At 38.7% G+C, this 16,103-nt stretch overlaps 2 long non-coding RNA genes across 6 annotated transcripts in view; one reads left to right on the top strand and one right to left on the bottom strand.

Annotated features, from left to right (window-relative positions):
• LOC116047621 overlaps positions 1-16,103 on the bottom strand; it is a 118,998-nt gene that overhangs the window by 61,979 nt on the left and 40,916 nt on the right. The gene's annotated exons all lie outside the window — the stretch shown is intronic.
• On the top strand, positions 1,539-8,802 carry LOC116047620. Of its 3 annotated transcripts, none has more exons than XR_004104428.2 (6): positions 1,539-1,641; positions 6,231-6,303; positions 7,666-7,791; positions 7,877-8,008; positions 8,110-8,137; positions 8,488-8,797. It is a non-coding gene; the product is annotated as an uncharacterized LOC116047620 (long non-coding RNA). The 3 variants fall into 3 exon arrangements; XR_004898040.1 differs by lacking the exon at positions 1,539-1,641 and adding an exon at positions 1,977-2,098 and having other exon boundaries at positions 7,877-8,004; positions 8,077-8,137; positions 8,488-8,802; XR_004104427.2 differs by lacking the exon at positions 1,539-1,641 and adding an exon at positions 1,978-2,098 and having other exon boundaries at positions 8,488-8,794.

Here is a 16,103-nt window from a genome sequence, read left to right as displayed (position 1 = left end):
CACGATGCGATTAAGGGCCGAGCATAATGCGTTAATTTTTTTTAATCGCATTAATTGCATGCCGCCCTTTATTAATTTATTTTCACTTCACTCGGCTTTGCGTCGTGCCTAACAGGCTACTATTTTGCTTCCTCATAACACATCCTGCTGCTGCAGGAATAGCAACACAGATTTTGGTGCCTCATTCTGGTGCCACTGATATGCCTGCTCTTCTCTCTGATGCTCTGAAATAGACGTTACAGGCAACAGGAACACCGCTGCATGTGACGCTAGTTAACACTACACTCCACAGCAGCTAACGTTAGCCTACCGCTAGCTAGTTAACACTACACTCCACAGCAGCTAACGTTAGCCTACCGCTAGCTAGTTAACACTACACTCCACAGCCGCTAACGTTAGCCTACCGCTAGCTAGTTAACACTACACTCCACAGCAGCTAACGTTAGCCTACCGCTAGCTAGTTAACACTACACTCCACAGCAGCTAACGTTAGCCTACCGCTAGCTAGTAGCTGGATTAAACACGGTTAAAATGCTGACAGCTAACGCTAAACGGTGTAAAGTGTGACTGTATTTTACTGTAGAGGATTCCACCGGATGTAACAATCTGCAGCTGCCGTTGTCGGAAAAACACAGACGGTGTGTTCAATGAAACTGGTAATTTACATCCTCGTGGTGCATTCAAAGTTGTTTGTTCAAATGTGTGACTAGATTAAATATATAATAAACAAATACAAATCTTAAAATCAAGTTCATAAAGTCACTTTCTTTGCATTCATTTGATCAATCAAGATACAATGGTAAGAATGGCTTTCCATTGTTAATATGTACTTAAAAACAGTTCTGAAATGCAAAATAATAGAATTTTAATCATGTGATAAAACATGCGATTAATCGCGATTAACTATAGAAATTCAACAATTAATCGCGATTAAGAAAATGTAATCGTTTGACAGCCCTAATATATATATATATATATATATATATATATATATATATATATATATATATATATATATACTAGATATGTATATTGTGTGTGAGCGTGTGTGTGTGTGTGTGTGTGTGTCAGGTTTCATTTCGTTTCATTTCATTCATTTTTATACGTTATCAGAAATGTGTCAATAAAAAAACACATTATATATTATATAATAATGATTTATTACTTAACATGCTTTTGAATTCTAAGTCCATTGGGGGACAGACAATCTTTCTCCAGCAGTGAAGTATCCAATGTCAATTAGCAAATAAATGACCTTAACCTTAAATTGATCCCAGATTGGGGTGTGTAGCTTTTATCCAACCAGAGCATCCAGACCTTACTCAGTTCATTTTAATCCTTATGAAAGGACATTTGTTGTTGGGTCACATCCAAATGCTGCTGCTGCTCTAGAAATACTGACAGGTGAAGATGAATATTGAGTTAATAACTTAGTTGACACCCCTGCCTCTCTGTCCTGGATAGAGGCCTGGGGTATCTGGCGTTGGACCAAGGAGCTCTGGGTGTGTGGAGTAAGAGATAAGAGGAAGAGGAACTACCTGGGGGAAACTGGCACACAGTGAAGACACAGGAAGCAGCAAGCCTTTGGTTTCTGTCAGCCGAAAACCATTTTCATATTCACATAAGTCCCACCAAACAAAGGTTATGTGCACAATAGGTTATGTGCGCTATTTAATGTGTCATAAAGATGTGGGTGTTTGGTAAAGTAGCCTACAGTACTTCTGTGAGTCTCTTACTTGCGTATCCATGAAGAAACATTCTGGTTCTATAAAAAGCACTGTTCAACATTTAGTCCCTTAAAGATATGGATAATCACGTGAAAGTATTTTCTATTTGGACTATTACATGGAGAAAACACACAGAAAACACTGTAGGCCTACAAAGTATTTTATAGTAGCAAGAAAGACTGCAGCACAGTTTTCGTGGTTTAAGGCGCAGAGGAAAGAGTTAACAGAACGGTCGTTGGCACGCAGATTACATAAGGGCATAACCTGTAAACATTAAGAAGAGGAAGGGAGCAGTGAACTGTGGTCTGTCGATTAGTAACCGACATCTTTTTAATCTACAGTAGGCTTAAGATAAGTCACACCAAATACAGGTAGGTTTTGTGCGTTATTTGTTGTTGTAGAACTTTGGAGAGCCTGAATTAGGAGATTTAAAGAAGTTTCAGAAGAGTTTGATGACTTACCGTAGGTAGACACGTTTACTGAATCTCGTTTGAGGAGAATTAAGATTAAGTAGTTCCTGTCTTCCTTAAAGTGTATTTAATTCCATGCTGGACATACAAGATTAGTAATGACCAAATAAGGTTTTATAACTTCGGTAAAGTTAGACAGAAATTGGCAGATTCGCGGTTTGCGGTTCAATACATCATAGACCAAACGTTTTCATTACACAACAGGCAGCTCTATCTAACCGTAGGAAGGTAGACAACAAGCTACATCCCGGTTTTCATCCGAAAGAACCGTCTACAAATGTGGATAAATAAAATGCATCCCTGTGAGCGTTCCGCTTCCAGCCGAGCGTCTAGGGACCGTCTACAAAGTGCAAAACCGAAAGTGGATACAAAGATAAATTTCAATTGCTTCAACGCTTCCAAATCCACTCCATACATCTAGGGTCTCCCTATCAACATACTACACCTGCTAATTATGGAAAAGCTGGCTCAGCCTATTTATACTCAGCAAAAAAAGAAACGTCCTGTCACTTTCAACTGCTTTTATATTTTAAGCAAACTTAACATATGCAGATATTTGCATGAATATTAAAATATTTAACAACTAAGACATAAACTGAACAATTTTCACAGACATGTGACTAACAGAAATGAAATAATGTGTTCTTGAACAAAGGGGGGGGGGGGGTCAAAATCAAAAGTAGCCCTCAGTATCTGGTGTGGCCACCAGCTGCATTAAGTACTGCAGTGCATCTCCTCCTCATGATATTCGGATCTACCGATCCTATGCAGGTGTTGTTACACGTGGTCTGCCGCTGCGAGGACGATCAGCTGTGCTTCCTGTCTCCCTGTAGCGCTGTCTTAGGCGTCTCACAGTAGGGACATTGCGATGTATTGCCCTGGCCACATCTGCTGTCCTCATGCCTCCTTGCACCATGACTAAGGCACGTTCACGCAGATTAGCAGGGACCCTGGGAGTCTTTCTTTTGGTGTTTTTCAGTCAGTAGAAAGGTCTCTTTACTTTCCTCATTTTCTTATAACTGTAACCTTAATTGCCTACCGCCTGCAAGCTGTTCTTGTCTTTTCGACCATTCAACAGGTGCATGTTCATTAATTGTTTATGGTTCATTGAACAAGCATGGAAAACATTGTTTAAACCCTTTACAACGAAAATCTCTAGGGTTATTTTGATTTTTACAAAAGTATCTTTAAAATACACTGCCATGAAAAAGTGACGTTTCTTTTTTTGCTGAGTTTTAAAATATATTTTTATTGGAAAAAAAGTTAATTTGCTTAACTCTTATTGAGCCTAGTGCTTCCAAAATCACTCCACACACCTAGAGCCTACCTATCAACATACTACACCTGCTACTTATGGAAATTAGGCTCAGCCTATTTATAATATATATAAATATATATATATATATATATATATATATATATATATATATATATATATATATATATATATTATAAATTTAGATTATATTAGATTCAATAACAGTGAAGCAATTGAAATGTATCTTCATAACTGCAAACTAACAAAAAATCACCATTTTGAATGGGAAACTGTCAGAGTTTTTATTTGGGGGGGGGTATTTAAGTGGCATTTCGGTGGCACTGAAATGCCTGCACTTCTCTCTGATGCTCCAAAACGGATGTTAAAGGCAACTGAAACATCACCACATGTGACGCTAGTTAACATAATACACTTGACAGCAGGTAACGTTAGCCTACCGTTAGCTAGCAGCTGGAGTAAACACGGTTAAAGTGCTGACAGCTAAACGGTATAAAATGTGTCACCTTTTTCAGCACTTCTGAGTTTGCAGGTCTGTATCTTTGTATCCACTTTCGGTTTTGCACATTGCAGACGGTAGACGGTTTTCGGATGGTCGAATGAATGAACAGGCAGCACAGCAACACGATCCACACTGGCCCAACGCGAATAGCGCATTGGAACTGACTGCCAAGCGAACTTATGCCACAGCGGGCCAAATTGAGACAAGGAAAGCCATTGACCTACCTCACAGGTTCCAGACAAGGCGAGTGGAGGGTCCAAGTTTTAATCTAATTAGGTGTAATGTTTTCATAACCCAATGTGTACTTCTAGCTTTGGTTGCTCAAGACAGTAGGCTACACACAGCTACGGATTCGACCAAAACAAACAACCTAAGTCCTTCCACGTCTTTTTATTTTGGAATTACCAGTACCAAAATGGCAGTTTCACAGGATCTAAACAAACTTTGAAAGTGGTAGACATGTGGCATCATTTCTAGCTACCTAGTACATTGTGTAACTTGTTTTACCTGCCTCCTCCTCCATCATTAGACTCACACACTGTCTGTTAATGTTACCGATAGACTTCCAAACGTGACGAGGAAAAAAAGAGGTGTTCGATGGCTTTACATCATAGGCCGACCAGGGCTATGCCATTTGGGGAGGGGCCGCTCACTGATCCCCCCTATATTTCTGAAAATCCTAGACATGGTTGTGACCTGCACTTCGTTAGTGCTTTCAGATTAGCCTTTGTTTGGATTGAAAAGTCCCAACTCTCCCGATTGCCACTCCGCCTCTGTCCACATATGTAGACGGTTCTTTCGGATGAAAACCGGGTTGTAGCTTGTTGTCTACCTTCCTACGGTTAGATAGAGCTGCCTGTTGTGTAATGAAAACGTTTGGCCTATGATTTATTGAACCGCAAACCGTGAATCTGCCAATTTCTGTCTAACTTTACCGAAGTGGTTTTATAAGCCTTTCCTCATTCATCTCTGGATGTGTGAGGATGCTACTGCATCATTTACTTTTACAACAACATTTCTTTCCTACGTTCCTACATTCACGTTGTAGGTACCCCAGAGCACAAGCAGCTGTGTGTGTGTGTGTGTGTGTGTGTGTGTGTGTGTGTGTGTGTGTGTGTGTGTCTTGAGCTGTCTCATCAAACAGCTGTTACGTCTCCCATCATGTATGGAGACTACAGGCAGTGTTGGAGTGTAATTAAGTACATTTACTCAAGTATTGTACTAAAGTACACATTTGAGGTAATTTTACTTTACCTTTTCATGCCACTTTCTACTTCTACTCCGCTACATTTCAGAAAGAAATATTGTACCTTTTACTCCACTACATTATTCTGACAGTTTAAGTTACTAGTTACTTTACAAATTAAGATTTTGCAAACAAAACAACAAAATACAATGTTTGATTTAAATTAAGTACAATATGACGGCCTACAAGTCCAGCTGAAATGATTAGACCATTAAACATACAACTGTTTGGATCGTTTCCAGTTTCTAAAATGCGAGGGTTTTTCTTCTTTGAGTACTTTTACTTTTATTACTTTAAGTATGTTTTCCTGATGATACTTACATACTTTTACTTAGTGTAACATTTCCAATGCAGGACTTGTAATTGTAAGAGTATTTTTCACAGTGTGGTATTAGTACTTTCACTTAAGTAAAGGATTTGAATACTTCTTCCACCACTGCTGACCTGAAGGAGACCTGGGTACCACTGTCTCAACTTACACAGCATGAGTTTGTACTGTAAGCAGGAAATTCTACCGCAGTTGTGAGACTCTCCAGACATATTTAGTCACGTAAAGATACATTTCAGTGAAGGTTTTTATGGAGAGGAACACACAGAAAACTCTCTCCAGAGTATTTTATAGTGGCAAGGAAACTGCAGTATGATGTTATATGAAATGTTTTCAGACAGCACAGGGGTCAGTTCTTCTAGTTTTGGGTGCAGAGGGTTTACAGAATCTTAATAACCAGTTAACAGGATGTGTTCAGGTGATTGTGGTCCTCTTTGTTTGACTCGGTCTACCTTTTTGTTTTCCTGTCCTCTAACTTTACAGAATTTCCACAGGTGGCACGCAAGTGTATTTTAGTTTTGTATTTTAGTGTGTAATTATATAAACATTTTCACTTTTGATTCTTGGTGAATGATTTGAAGTTAATTATTTTACAGGAGGGAACCAACAAATACACTTTAAGCATGTGTCAAACTGCTTTTATATTAAGTACCTTGTGCAATATTTTCTGTCTTATTGCAGATCATGGGAATGGTGTGGTCAGTGTTGGACTGGTTGTGGCCAGTCGTGGAGAGACTTGTGGGTTTATATACAGGTGACCCTGATTACATCCTTAATAAGTGTGGGGAGATTTGATCTGTGAATGAGTTTCTCGATGTACAAAAGCAAAGCAGTGCATTGAACAAGACGAGAGTACTTTTAAAAAATAATAATTTCAAAGGGAGGAGATAGCTGTCAGTGCTTCTTTGACATTCTGAGGCAGCTTCCAGAACATTAGCAGCAACAGCAACAGCTTCTCAGCCCTAACACTGAAGCTAAACATCAGCCTGTAAAATAGTAGTATACAGCTGCTGTCTGCACTGTAGATACTGGAAGTGGACCTCAACATGCATCTGGCTTAAATCAAGTCACAGGTTCAAGTTTCTCTTTTCTATACATTGTTAGTAGGGTTGGGTACCGCTTAGATTTTTACGATTCCGATGCCGAACCGGTACTATTAACACGATTCTGATTCCTAACCGATTCCTAAACCGATTCTTGAAAAACTGAAAAATGACATCAAAGAAAGGCTCTTTTATGGAGTTTTTTTTAAAATTTAAAATTCTTTAAATTTAACAATATATTAATGTTTTAAAGTACTTAAATATATAATAAGTAAACCTAAGTCACCTAACACATAACTACAGTAATTTAACAAATAACATACACTATTAACAAGTAACAACAAAATAAATGTTGTTGAGTTGGTATGCCAACCAGCTTAAAACTTTAGCAGTTCTTTTGCAGAAAAATGACCATATTTGCTTCTCTGGCAAGATACTACACCTCTCCTGACTTATGGCATGTCCTGCACAGGAGAAAACTCTCTCAGGTGGTGTCCAAGAGGCCTGTTACACACAGGGAGGAGTTTGAACGGGCAGACAATATCACTAGGCTACAGGGTCTTGTCCTGAACGATAGACTAGCAGAGCAAATGTAATGTGTTTACTAGCGATCATGTGCAGTGAATGGTTAATATGCTTTTACGTCCGTTTTGGTGAGCCCAGAGGGAAAATATGGCATTTTAAAAGTACACTACATTTACGATAGCTAGCTAACAGTAGACTACAGAGAAACGGTGATATTTTAACATCCGTTTCGGAGCGTGTACAAAAAGCCGTCTATCAGCAGTGAGTGCATGTCGGAGAATAGCGCGGACAAGCGCTTCACACTGCGAGTGGGCACGTGCGCCACTCGGCGGAAAAGGGAGAAAGAAAAAAAGAGTCTGCCGCTGTCCGGAGCGACAGAGGGAAAATATTTCAGTCGGAACCGAAATGAGGAACCGAAATTTGCGTTCTAATCCGGTCCGAATACTACCGTTTGCGTAGGAACCGGTTCCATAGTGGAACCAGGTTTCGGTACCCAACCCTAATTGTTAATACGTTTCTGAAGGATAACTTGTTATTCATATTTACAGGCTCACGGACACGAACAGTCGCCGATAGTAACAGTGTTGTAACTGACAGAACAATCAAAAATATGAAAGGAAAAAACCTCAACATGGCGGTTGAAACAGTGAGTGATGCAGGAAGTGGTCCGAGTGGTAAGCAGTAATATTCCTCAACACGTTTCAATACAAGAAGGCAATATTTGAATTGAGCTCATTTCTTCTTTCATTCTTCTTTTAGGAAAAGCTGCTGGAGAATCAGCGCAGGCAGATTGCTCTGCACGTGGCGGCAGTGTGATTTGTACTGATCATATATCTCATGTTAATGTTGATGGTGATATCAATTTGTCAGTGACTGTGAAACCAAAGGTACGTGTGGGTAACATTTGACCAACTTCTGTTACCGGTATTCTGCATATATATTCTGTCTGGACATTTCAGCAAATCCTAACACTGCTTTCCTCTCTCAGGTAGAGTAGACGAGACACCACCGTACTCTCAGGTACACGTACACACACACACACACACACACACACACACACACACACACACACACACATACATACACACACACACACACACACACACACACACACACACACACAGCAGAAAACAAAATACTCATTGATAGTTAGTTTGTTTTGTGGGGAGTTTTACTGATTATCCAGAGTGGAACAAATTTAAGGATGTCTTTTTGTACACCTTTATAGTTTAGAACAGTGAGCCAGATAGGGGAAAGAGAAATTAACCTCATCCAAATCAGATGAATACTTTGGTCTTGTTAGCCTATCTTTACTGAACAGGCCAAGAAACATGGTGTCCACCCCATTCACCTCCAGTCTTTACATCCAGGGCCCAGGGTTCCTCCAACTCAACTCATCACAAGACCCGCTCCACATTCCATCATCATCTGTTACCAGATCTTCAGCCAGCTCTCTTCCCCACCACCAGTGTCTACTCAGGCTGTTCCCTTGCTTATATTAAGAGGAAGACACTCAATAGGGCGTCCCTATAAGCACCGTCATCCATGTAGCCCGGCTGTGGTTAGGCACACCCAATTGAGTGACTTCCTTTTAAAAGTATTTTTAGCATTTACTGTTTTTTTTCTGGGAATGTTAATTAAGTGTTGTTACAAAACTATGTTTACTATGTATGTGTTTGTGGTGCTCATAAGTGTATGAACCCATGCTAAAGTTGACTAAAAAGAGGAATAAAAAAATCATCTTTTGGAAATTGATCTTAATGCCTTAATTAAAACCATTAGGAAAAATCCTAGAGACTGGCATGGGGTACGTTCCATAAAATCATCTCTCAATGCAAATCAAACCAGCTATTAGGCTAACTGAAATCAAACCATGCCAATCTCTAGGTATGGTGAAGGGTATGTGATGATGTGGGGCTATTTTAATTCCAAAGGCCAAGGGAACTTTATCAGGATGCATAGTATCCTGGATCCATGAAATAACTGGCCTTTAAAAATAAAAATCTGCCTGCCTCTATGGGAATTTAACATACGGGTGTACTGACTTATGCCCCCTGTATTTTAAGGAAGAACATTTATTTATTTACGATACATTATTCATTCACAAAGACAATTGGTGTCTTTAAAGGTTGGATTTTTCCTCATTTTTTTTAAAATTAAGGCATTAAGATCAATTTCCAAAAGATGATTTGTTTATTCCTCTTTTTAGTCAACTTTAGCATGGGTTCATAAACTTATGAGCACCACTGTATGTTCATACATTTATTTGCGTGTGTTATATACATGTTTGCTTGCTTATATAGGTCTTTTTTCTCCATGCAATATTTTTTCTTTTTATGTTTTTTATGACTCCTGTGATCTCATCATCAAATATTGCAATAATGGAACAATAATTAATCATGGGGGCCTCATCCATCAATTCAATTCGATTCAATCATTTTTATTGGGATGAAAAAAAAACATGTTGACAAAGCAGTTTACAGTCATTGGCAGATATGTGTACATGTTGATACATTTTGTCTGAATTCGACATTGCACATTGTATCAACATTATGTAGTTAAATGCAGACTGCTGCACAACATCTACCAAGCCACTAGAGGTCCCCAGTGTACAGGGTTTGTTTTTGAATATTTGGGTTTCCCATGTCAGTGAATTTTGCAATCAATAGTATAATTCAAATTTATGATTGTATACAACATGCAATGGGATAACCATTTAAATAAACTTAACATTCACCTTTCACGATGTTGTACTTGAGAGGCTTTTGAATTCTAAGTCCATCTATGGGGACAGAAACGTGAATAATACAATACACTAAGTATCTAAGCAAGTTTCTCTCTTACTCTCTCTCACACACACACAGAGTTTATGTATGCTGTTACACAAGTGAGTCGATTAGTTTGATATGATCCTGCCATCAGCTCTTAAATCTAGGCACCGTTTGTGTCTTTCTCCAGCGGTAATGTATCAAATATCAGGAGAAATGGGCATATTTGATTTGGTTCTATTTGATAATTCATTGGGAAATAAGTTGGCTCAACCTTTAATTGTTACCAGATTGGAGTGTGTAGAGTTTATCCAATCAGAGCATCAAGGCCCTACTCAATCAATTTTATTCACAATGAAAGGAGGTACGTTTGTGGGTCACATCCAACTGCTCGCCTGTCAGTGGTCATATCCAACTGAAAGGCGATTATGAATATTTGGACTTAGTTGACAACCCTGCCTTTACGTCTTGGATAGGCCTTGGGTATCTGGCTTCGGCCCAAGGAGCTTGGGATGTATGGAGTAAGAGTTCAGAGGAAAGGTAGCTGGAGGATCCGTTTGGAATGGAAACAGTTTGACGCACTTAGTGGATCATAAAACGGCAGCAGGATTAGCACTGGCCTATGGGGGAAAGTGAATGACAAACACTCTTACACCTCATGTGAACTGTGTGCTTGCCTCACTGCCATATATTGCTCTAGCAGTTTTATGGATTTCAACCACTTTTGAGGCATCCCAACCGTACATCATTTGTTGGGGGAACTGTTAGAACACACATGGCAACAAGTCTGTTTATATGTCTGCACCCAAGAGATTTACAGCGAACCACATTTGGCATGTTAATTTGTTTTTATATACTGTGAACAGTGATAAAAAAAGTACTACCCTATATACATATATTTATGTATGGACAGCACCAAAATCCTCCTCAAATGACATCACATAAGGCAATTATCCAACTTCGTGCACTTCCCTCTGCAGACACAAAAGGATTTACACACTTTTGTTCACACATGCGATAGTACTCCCCAACACCTGTACACAGACTTTGATGTGTAAAATCGGTGGAGCGTCCCTTTAATTATATGTAAAGTTGTGAGAATTGAGATGATAACAAATACCTTACTGCATTTAGAACTTAATTCAACCTAGTTTTGTGAGCTCTGAGTTTGTTAAAACTCAAACATGTAATCTCACAAGTGAGGCTTTTGCAACTTCACTTTCCACTATTAGGCAGTGCATAGGAGTAGCCTAATATGTCTCAGAGTTGTCTTGAAGATGAATCACATTTGATAAAATTGCATCTATGGTTTTTTTTCTATTCAATTTTGCTGTATCCCCAGGATCTCCTCTGGTCCCCAGACACTTACTATTACCACATTATTTTCAAGATGACATAGAGTACCAGTCAAAAGTTTCGACCCGCTTTCTCAAGCGTGTCCAAACTTTTGACTGCTGCTGTATAGTATTCTCGAAACTACTGGAATTATGAATTTTAGATTTCAGATATCAGTCTTACTGCATGTGATTTTCCTTGATCATATAATCCTTTTTAAATAAGTTTAGTCAATCAGTTAAAATAAAAGTTATAGAAACCCATAATTCTACCCATTAATAAAGAATTCTGTCACACTCTGTGATCTGTGGCAGCAAACATCAGAATACATTAGCGTGCCCTATTGTTCTACTTTTCTCCTGCGTCCTAACATGGGGGACATTTTTCACATGCCACTGCGCTGCCAAGCTTTCGAAATGTGAACCCCCGCCAGACAGACAGCGAATGCAACCAAGCGGTAAAAAAGGGGTATCTGTTACACAGGCAAGAGGCCAGCTCAACAGTATTTGTTTTAACAGCAGGCTATTAGCAGGCATGCTTGTCTGGTGTATTTACAAGGGTTTCCAACCATGTCAAAAAATCTCCTCTGTAGTAAAGATAAGGGGTTGGATTGTAAATTCTTTCAGGCTGTACAGTCACAGTCACTATAGTCTACACTCTACAGACTGAGGCTGAATATCACATTGCTGGGACTTGAGAGTTGCATTAAAGGTGTCGAGACCTTTTGGTCAATGTACAACCTTCTGTTTGTGATCCATTTAAAGACCATTGTAACTAGAAATACACTGATACAAATAGTAATATTCACTAGTATTACACTAAATGTATAATGCTTAAGGTTGTGTAATTGGTTGAGGGAGAGATCATTGGGACTATTCATAGACTGTGTTCATATAAGAACCCAGCAATCATTGAGATGTTGTCCAACCAAGACGTCGTGTCATGGTTCATAAATATTTCCAAAATGTCAATTGTGCCGATGACCGTGACGTTTTACAAACAAGTCTTAAAACAGTAAAATTAACTTTTGATTTTGCTTTTGGGACAGGGGAGACACAAACAGTAAAAATAATGGACAAAGCTTCTCTGAAGGGTCTGAAAAGTGAAGCCATTGCGGAAGTGCTTTAAACCTGCATTCTATCTAACTTCCAGCAAGGGGCGACTTCACCAGTTTCAAAAGGAACTTCGTTTATATAAGTCTATGGGAAAATAACCCTACTCCTCACTTGATTTATTACCTTAATAAACATTTTCAGAATGAGTTTATGGTATTCATCACTAGTGTTAACTCTTGTTCAATACAGCATGATGTTTATGTTGTAAATTATGGTCCCATTTATATATTTATATCCATAACATTGACGATATAGCAGGTGGAAAATGTAAGTTAGAGAAATACTTTTTATTAGCAGTAATATTATTTGCTCTCTATGTCACACTATTGCGTAAAAAAATTGATTTCCGTAACACATTCCCCTTTCCTTTGCACATGTACACAAAGCACACCAGTCCCCCAGTTGCCCTTAAATAGCACCACTTGGCATAAATGGGTTCAGAAATAGCCTGGAGTTAAAAAGGTGCAGACATGGATACCCTGAGAGATTGTTGGGTCTCAAGTGTCATCTCACTTCCTTCGTGTTGTTTGTGTCACACACAGTATGGAATACTGTACAGTAGGTTCTCATTCTCAACATCTACAGAATAAACGTGGGTTTACACTTTTAGGTTCAAGCAGGACAAGGGGATAATTGCCATAAATTCTGTTCTTCTGCAAACAACTACTCAGATCTTACAAAAATGTGTTGTCTTTGTTGTGTGTATTTGTAGAGGGGGACCACCCACAATTCTTTTTTGTACTGAATCAAAGCTGTTTCAGCTCATTCCTCCCTGAGAGACAAACAGAAGTGATGGGTTAGAAACCAATTTATGTGCATGTGTACAAAACATGCACAGAACACCCTATAGGTTAGTTGCAACAGTCACCAATCGGGCCTTCATCGGTTTCCTTGTGTCTCTACCTGTCCTCACCTCTATCATCAGCACTATCTTGTTATCAAAACAGAAGCCTTTTTTTAACATTAAACTATGGAGTGGTGCATTAAATTTACAACAATAGATAAAAAAAGGTTATGAAGAAACCAAATTGCATGCAGCAAAGTTAATTAGGGAACTTTTGGATGTGATTCATTAAATACTTAAGGGTACAGTTGGCACAGTTCAACATGTGATAAGGGGTTTGGGGTCAAGATGCTGGAATTTGAGGTCACTGTCTTTAAAATAGCCTGTTGGTCTGCAACATATAGGGAATCTGAAACCAATTGGCCTAACACAAACGTAGGAAGCGACCTAAAACAGAAAAATCTTATCAGCAACATGAAAAGTACACTTGGTAAAAAGCAAGCTTAAAAGTTTCAACAAGAAAGACACTCTTTGTCAAAAGCTTAAGTATTATAAAAACCTTTCACCCAGATGTGTCCCCTTGCAGCCAAACAATGTGTTTTCTATACTGCAATGCAAGAAGACACTGATCTCCATTAACTACACCTAATCTACATTAAATTAGGTCATCCTGGAGTCAGCACAGTGCAAAATAAGCTTCACATAACAGAAATGATAAAAGATATGTCGAGAAAACACACACGCTGCTGACTGTTAGACCTCCTCAACTAGTCATTTTCATTTGTAGGTCATAATAAAATAATTAGCAGTGCTGTTTAGCAGGTAACATTTACCATGTTCATATCTTAGCATGATGACAGCATCAAACACAGTACAGCTGAGGCGGAAGTGTTACTATCATCTTTGTGTGTATCATGTGACATGTATTTCATCAAAAAAGTATTGACCGAAATGTTGTCCGGATGGCATTGGCGCTGGGTATCGCCAATGATTTCCCAAATCAATTCAATTCTGATTTACAAGGTCTTGATTCGATTACATTTCCAATTCGATTCAATATCAATTACATTAGGGAAATTCCAGTTAAATTACCATTTTGCTTGGACAACGGGGGTTAACGGGGATAAAGCCTTTACGCATCCACTTGAAAAGCAGGCCCCCCAGGAAGTGCACCGGGCACCTTCGAAGCAAATTGAGCATAGTGGCCAAATAGTGGAATTGCAACTCCCAGCCCATCACGTGAAGCCCTTATACAGGTACATCCATGGTGAAAAGGCATATATTAAAAGATCAATTTCAGGATTTTATCAATAAATATCAGACCACTCAAACAAAAATAGATTTTTTTTATTGGAGAATAGATTATTTTAACCCAGCCCTAGATAGCATGAGAGGAAGAGATCATCAAAGTTGTTACATTTCAACTTCTGTGAACCCTTGATAACATCTGTACCAAATTGAGAATGGCATTCATCCAATAGTTGTTGAGAGACTTCACACAAAAACATTTTAACCTCATGATGGCGCTGAAGGAAAGTCAAGGATTCACAAAGTCATCAGGATTCATCCTCTGGGGACCATGAATCACTCGAAAAATGTATGACAAACTATTGTTGAGGTATTTCAGTCTGGACCAAAGTGGTGGACTAAGCGACCGAGCAATATTGCCATCCAAGACACTGACTGCTAGCGTGGCTAAAAACTTGTAAAACATGACACAACATCTATTATAATTCATTATGTATGTAAATGCAAAACCCCAGCTTCCATTAGTACTGATTTCACATCTTAATTTCAAAAGATAAAAGCTTTCTGATTTTCTATGAACAATAGAAAATGAGACATGTGCTCTGCAGAAAGGGCGGATCAAAGATAGCAGTTAATAGATTTAAAGCCTTAAGAGAAAAAAATGCCAAATTGATTTATGATGTAGAACTTGGAGTTTTAGCCTTTTACAGCTGACTGAAATATATATACAAACATTCGCCTATGTGCCCATGGAACTGCAATGTTGCTTATAAAGTTAAGCTGGAACGCGTTTCAATATTTATTTGGCTTGGGGATAAATGTAGAGCAGCTGTTTTTCATGCTGTTCTCAGTCCAATGTATGTCACAAGAACTGCTCGGTAAAGGAACTGGGTTTCTCTCCATCTGTGGTCTGTTGTGGTTAAATGCTTAACAGACTTTCTGTTATGTGAGATTAGCTTTGATGATGGGGAGGTTTCTTTACATTGATGGGTTTTCCATGTCCGCCTTCATTTCAGTCACACATTTGACAGATGGTTGTGTTTGTGTGTCTTTTGTGTTTGTACTTGATAGTCTTTGAAAGTAGATTCATAGAGTCAGATTCTACAATTTATTCTAAATTCTCTAAAATTCATCATTCTCAAATCTACAACCAAGTCTAAGTGTCAGTTGCTGGGGAGGTAAAGGAGAAGTTGAATTTTAACTTCTTTGAATAACTGTTCAAACATGCTATTATAGCGGCTATAATCATTATTATATTAAAGTGCTCATATTATGCACATTTTCAGGTTCATAATTGTATTTAGAGGTTATATCAGAAAAGGTTTACATGGTTTCATTTAAAAAAACAACAACATATTTTTGTTGTACTGCACATTGCTGCAGCTCCTCTTTTCACCCTGTGTGTTGAGCTCTCTGTTTTAGCTACAGAGTGAGACATCTCACTTCTGTTCCATCTTTGTTTGGAGTCGCACATGCTCAGTAGCTAGGTAAGGACTACTAGCCAGTCAGAAGCAGAGTATGAGGGCGTGCCATGCTAGCAGCTAGGTGAGCATTATAACTTGTGTTACAAAGTGACCACGTTTGTCTCTGAAGTAAAGGCTGGACTACAATAGAGCTGTTTGGAGCAGTTAGTGAACAGTGTTTTCTGTTGGAGATGGTAAGTCCCTTTGGGGTGGACTTTGGGCTTTTTCACTTTGTAAACCTATAAACGTACACAAAAAGATATATAACAATAA

Source organism: Sander lucioperca, chromosome 8 (assembly GCF_008315115.2).
Source record: "Sander lucioperca isolate FBNREF2018 chromosome 8, SLUC_FBN_1.2, whole genome shotgun sequence".
Lineage (NCBI taxonomy): Eukaryota > Metazoa > Chordata > Actinopteri > Perciformes > Percidae > Sander > Sander lucioperca.
Note: the sequence above shows the minus strand (reverse complement) of the source record. Positions and strands in the feature narration are given on the sequence as shown.